The following is a 6,504-nucleotide window of genomic DNA, read 5'->3' on the forward strand; positions in this document are numbered from 1 at the left end:
GCTGGGTCTTTGTTACTCTGTTAAGGCTTTCTCCAGTTGCAAAGAGTGGGGGCTACTCTTCATTGCCGTGTGCAAGCTTCTCATTGCAGTGGCTTTTCTCATTGCGGAGCAGAGACTCTAGGCTCATGGGCTTCAGTATTTGCAGCACAAGGGCTCAATATGTGTAGTGCATGGGCTTTAGTTGCCCATGGCATGTGCAGTCTTCCAGGACCAGGCATAGAACCCATGTCCCCTGCATTGTCAGGTGGATTCTTATCCACTGTACCACCAGGGAAGCTCAGGACTTACTACTGTGAAGCTAAATTTTGCTCCGCAATTCACATACAATCATTTCATGTTCCTCACAGTAACTCCATAAAATATGTTCTGTACATGTCCTTCATAGATAAGATCATTGAGACCTGCAGAAGTTCTTTAACATTTCCAAGGTCTCAGAGCAGTGGGATTGCAAACAGAGGGCTGGAGTCTAAGTTTGCCTGAAGCCAAAGTCTGTGCCCTATTCACCCCATGACCCACCACCTGATGGGATCCAGAAGGGTCTTCATCAACAAGAGGCCATGAAATTTCCTGAGGAGCAAGGACATTGGGGATGTCTGTACACGTGTCATGTTGAAGTTTTCCATGCATGCGAAAGTCTTCATTTCTAAACTGAAATGTGTTCATTTCCAGTGTTCTCAAAATATGTAGCTTTTTTAGTTGATATTAAAAAATTTCTTTGCTTGGGACATGAGTAAGAGAAATGTTTTCCTACAATAAAGGAAAATAATAAACAGGACACCACAATGGCAGTCTGAAGCCCCTATACTAGCCCCACCAAGGAGGACAGCAGAGTGCTTGGGGTATGCAGAGTGAGTGGTGGAAGAGTCGGTCTTCCACAGCTCCAGCCACTATTTCCACAAGCTGAAATAGGCTCATTGTTGCCGTATCTCCCAGTTTTTCAAGGGAAGCCATAAGCCTAAATGCACAATTCCAGTTTTAAATATTGGATCAAAGGGGTGGGGGGAAGTAAGGTGGAACAAGTCACATCCAAGGGCTGAATTCAGCACCTGGGACAGCGGGAGTACAACCTCGGCTTCTGGGGACCCTGGGCTGTAGGTCAGTACTGCAGGATTTCACTCCGCATTTCAGCCCCTGCTCTTTGTGCTACAGACAAAGCCCTAGCATTGCCAAGGACGTGCATTTCTCCAGTGCCTGTTTGGCACATCACAAGCAAATAAGGAACATGTCTAACTGCCCAGGTTCAGCCAAACCAAAGGACAAAGGCAGCAAGGCTCTCCCTGGACCCCGGGGGGAAAGCATAGTTCTCCTGGGCAGACGATATGGAAGTTCCCATCTCTGTGTAATTAGGAGCAGCAAAGAAACTCAGACATGTGCCCCTTCTGTGTTGGCAACTGATATGACAGAACTACATGAGGTGCAAAATACAGGCTCTGTGCGTGTGTGTGTGTGGTGCGGATATATGCTGCTGCCCAAGTTTCAGAGTGATTTCTGACTTGAAGTCGATGAGATGGGATATTATGTCTTTTTTTTTTTTAATGTAACCAACAACAAACTTTGCTTGGTGTAAATTTAGCAGGGATGTGAGTTTGCCAAGGTGCAGTATGTTATTGTTGAGCTACTGTTTTGACAAAATAGTATGTATGTGTGGTTGTGTCTGCAAGTATAAAAGAGACAAGCAAAAAAATATATAGCTATATATATATATATATATTTTTTTTTTTAAGGAAATGAATGCAATAAACAAGGGACAGGAATTTCAGATTAGAAAGAAGCTGTTGAAGTTTTACTGTTGTCACACGTCTCCAGGGAAGTTTATCTGTGAAGAGACATCCAAATTTCCAGTTAATTCTTAAAATATTCATCCAGCAAATATCTCTGGAACCTGCTCTGTGCTGGCACTGTCGTAGCCCTGACCATGTCAAGGCGCATACAATGGATCCTTGTGCTCCAGGACCCCACAGTCCACGGGAGACAGCCCTGCAGATCTATAGGGAACTGCCGTGCAATTCCAGAAGTAACCAGAGTGGCCGGCGTTTTTATTATTCTAATTCATGCAAAGCTGTTCGAGCAGGATCTGGCATGTAGTAGCACACACAATAAGTTAATAGGCACAGGGCAAGGTGTTTTGCACTAATGTTTCTTATTCTCATAACAACCTCAGATTAGACTGTGTTATAAAGGAGGTAAAGCTTAGCAAGAGACAATATTGCAGAGTGATTAAAAGATCAAAGCCCAGCTCAGCCACTTACTACCTTGGTCATTTTACTTAATCTTATTGTTCTCCAGTGTGCTTGTCTATGATTTAGAGCTTGCAATAAAGCTATTGTAGTCATTAATTTTGTTGCATAACCATCCACCACCGAACTCAGTAGCTCAAATCACAACCGATTATTATGGCTTGTGCATCTGAGGTTCGGCTAAGATCTAGCTGATCTAGGTTAGGCTCAACTGAGTGGTCCAACTTCAGCTGCAGCATCAGCTCCATGTCTCATTCTCATTGTGGGTCTATGGTTAGGTGGAATGGCTCTGATCCACATGTCTTTCGTCTTCCTTGGGCAAATGGTCTTACTAAGGCTGGTTCTTCTGGAAATGGCAGAGATATACAAGAACAGCCTTTGTCTTACAAGTGTTTTCGACGGCTTCAATCACTCACAATGGTTGATGATCCCTTGGTCAAATCGAGCCTCATGACCATGCAGAGTCATTCAGTGAAAAAGTGGACACTGTCTCTTGGACATGGCACTGGGACACATAGTTCTGAGCAATAATCGAATCTACCACGCTATCTATAAATTTGAGAATTATATGCAAAAAGCTAAATAACACACTTAATACAAACTTTAGTATGCAGTGAAGGATTGATGAAACTAGACAATTGATCACTGATAATTCTTTTATTTATTTTATGAATGATCCAGTTGAGGCTCAGAGGGATTAGGTAATTCATCTGGGGTCACATAGTGGTAAGCAAAGTGCCGTAATTCAAACTCAGATTTTCCAAGTCTCTTTCTTTTTGATGGAAATGTATGGACCTTACTGGAGGAGGAAAGGGCAACCCACTCCAGCATCCTTGCCTGGAAAATCCCATGGACAGAGTTGCCTGGTGGGTTACAGTCCATGGGATCAAACAGAGTTGGACAGAGGTGAACAACTGAGCCCACAAGCACATGGACCTGTCTGGCACTAGGAATAGATTTTTAAGGACCCCTCCCCCCCCCAAAAAAAAACAAGGCATGCGTTACATATATCTGAGTTGGCCCTATTTAGGAAGACAAATAAATCTCAGACCTTGAGAATTCAGAGTGTAAACCTACAAGGACAAAGATCCACCAGAGAACAAGAGCAGGAAGATAAATAACAACTGCCTTGCCCCGAAGTCCATGTGTACCATCGCCAGGACTAGGGATCGCACCTTCAGGTGGAGATCTTCGCTCTGCTCTGCCTGCTCATAGGCTCAGCAGGCTGACCTATTGGATGGAACTGGGAAATACCTGCTGGCTGCTAATGCTTTCCCTTCTGGGTTCAATCAGACTGGGAAGGAAGAGATTTTCTCTAGATCTCTTCATTTACTAAGATTTATTTCCCCCCTCTGATCTTTTCCTCCCCTGAGGATCTTGAATTTATAAGTATTGAATTTTTTAGAACTCTCTGAAAAAGTACTACATTAAATGCAGAAAAGGGTGATAAGTTCCCAGGGCACTTTGTACTGCTCTTTATCACAGCCCTTAAATATTGGCTCAGAGGATTTCCTCAAGTGTTGGAGTCCACCTTCTGCCCTCTTGCCACTCTGTCCCCTCAGTCCTTAGAAGACAAATTCCTCATAGCTTAACCAGGCCAGACGTTCAGAAAAATATTGGTTTGAATGAGTAAGTGATGGATGAAAACAAATGTGATGAAAGAATGAATGAATGAGTCAATCAATGATACATCAGTGAATACATGAGTGGATGAGAGAGTAAGTGGTTAGGTGAGGATGTGGGTGGCTGGATATATGTCAAGGGGGTCCATGAAAGAGTGAGTGATGAAATGATATATTAAAGTATTTATCCTTGGGATTTCCCTGGTAGTCCAGTGGCTAAGACTCTGCACTTCCAATGTAGGGGGCACAGGTTCAACCCCTGGTCAGGGAAATAAATCCCACGGCTACAACTAAGAGTTCGAATGTTGTAGCTAAAGATCCTGCATGCTGCAACTAAAGGATACCTCATGTTGCAAGAAAAATAGAAGATCCCTCATGCTGCAAGACCCCAACACAGCCAAATTAATTAATTAGCTAATTTTTAAAAAAGCATTCATCCTCTCTGAAGTCCCCCTTATAACCGGCTTTTGTCAGCCACCACATCTTGGTCAAGCAGATCAGGTTAATTACATTCATTCCATCCACTTTAGCTCAGAACCTGAGGGAGGGAGGAACTCATGCATTCTAACAACAAAGAAGAAGATGGTTTGAGGCATGAGATCTTGAGGAGACTGACATGATTACAGCAGTTCCCTCCCTGGACATGAGTGAATTGTCCAGAAACTACTTAAGAAATCATCAACTCGCACTTTATTCCCACATGGCATTCTGGATGCCTAAGGAAACTTGGCAGGTTGGTGAACCAAGTCAAGCTCCACCAAACAGCAAAGGACTCTACACCAGCTCATGGACACCCTGAGAACCTAGAACCCACTGCCATATTTACAATATTATAGGTCCTCATGAAATGTTTAAATGAGGAATAGGTGAATGAGTTCACGTGTCAGAGAATGCATAGGTGAGACAGTCAGTTAATGATGAAATGAGTCAGTGGAAAGGTAAATAAATAATGGACACATGTGCCAAGAAACTGAGGTCTTGCTTGTCTTGTTTTGGTTTTGACTCATGAAGAGTGGGAGATGCTGGAGTGGTTTAAGCAAATAGAAGATGTCATCACATGGTTTTAAAAATGGGAAAGGCTAAAAAAGAAAAATTGTTTAGTATCAATATTTAGAATTTTCCATATACTTAAAGGGGAACATTCCAACCTGCCTACATTTTGCATTTTCTCAATAGACTGAATTTATAATAGTAGTTATATCTTTAATAGACTGAAGTAAGAATTTAAATCACTTTGAATTATTTGGAATTGCTAATGGTTCCCTGCAGTGAAGGGAAGTTGAAGTGAGACTGACTTTATAGGTGGTTTGGAAGGATGACCCTGACAACAGGCTGGAGGTAGGAGCAAATGGGCGGTCTGGGGGCCTCCCATTGAAGGATATAATGGTGATCACGGCTTAGTGATGGTGAGACTCTGAGTGAAAGTCATTGCAGGGGGATGCACACGCATATACCTGGCGGTGGGTGACTTGATGAGATTTACTGACCTACCGGATGTGGGAAGCATGGGGAAGAGAATAGAAGTAACTAACAGATGATGTCACTGCCGTTAACTCATCTTCCTTCTCAGGTCTGTGTAAAAAGGAGAGTAACATCAATCTAGATATGAAATGTGAGCTCTGTTCCCAATGTCACTGGCCGAACATGAGTGTCTCATGGCTAGACTGTCCCAAGTCAGCCTGTACTTTCCTAAGGCTCCTCATAGAAGGGCCAGGCGTATTCTAATCTGGATATCTCTTAACTATCTCGAATGTACCTAGAACCTCTTGACGATCTGAAATAGATTGTAAAATGGAAGTATAGTAATTCTCCTACATACGAACAAATTCTGTTCTGAGAGCACAGTCATAAGTCCAATTTGTGTGTAAGTTCAACAAAGTTAGCCTAGGTATCCAGCTAGTGCAATTGGCTACATAGTACTGTCTGTAATAGATTTATAATACTTTTTGAACAAGTAATGCACAAAAAATAAGCACAGACAATAAACATTTTAAATCTCCCTGTACAATACCATGAAAAGTAGAGCAGTGCCAGCTGTATCACCACTGCTTTCTCACTTGGTTCTGGACGTCCTGGGCTTGAAATAAAGATACCGTACTCTGCACTCTATGTAGTTCTGTACAGCAAAGTACTCAACAGCACAACCACGTGTAGAGGGTGTACACACGCGACAATGTATGCCAGGCCAGGCATGTGAACTTATACGATTGAACACGCAAGCTTACAGTCGCATCTTTGAAAGTTTGCAGCTTGAAAGTTCATAGGTAGGGGACTTACTACATACAGAATTATTGCTGAAATTGGAGAACTCTTGGAAAGGTCATTTGTTAAAAATACAGACTATATTTCAACCTTAGGGCACATAATTAGCGGAGTAATGCCCTCAACTAATGTTCCTAATTATTTTGGTGATAATCATCTTCCACCGTATGGAAATGGTCTATGGATCCCCACGTAATACTGAGTTACACCTTTAAGAAGCACTTCTCAAACTATGTGATGAAGCTAGTCTGAATTTACTAGAAATACTAAGTGCTTTGGAACTGGGGAGAGTTGGCTTTAGATCTGCCTCTTTGTAGGAAGGTGACCTTAAAGCAGCTGCTTGTGTTCTCAGGGCTTTAGTTTCCTTGTCAATAAAATGGGAA

At 42.5% G+C, this 6,504-nt stretch overlaps 1 non-coding gene across 1 annotated transcript; it reads left to right on the forward strand.

The window, feature by feature from the left end:
* The first annotated feature begins 4,057 nt into the window (after window positions 1–4,057).
* TRNAG-UCC (transfer RNA glycine (anticodon UCC)) lies at window positions 4,058–4,130 on the forward strand. Its single transcript has one exon. It is a non-coding gene; the product is annotated as a tRNA-Gly (tRNA).
* The last annotated feature ends 2,374 nt before the right edge of the window (window positions 4,131–6,504 follow it).

The sequence above is a fragment of the Bubalus kerabau genome, chromosome 19 (genome assembly GCF_029407905.1).
Source record: "Bubalus kerabau isolate K-KA32 ecotype Philippines breed swamp buffalo chromosome 19, PCC_UOA_SB_1v2, whole genome shotgun sequence".
Taxonomy (NCBI): domain Eukaryota; kingdom Metazoa; phylum Chordata; class Mammalia; order Artiodactyla; family Bovidae; genus Bubalus; species Bubalus kerabau.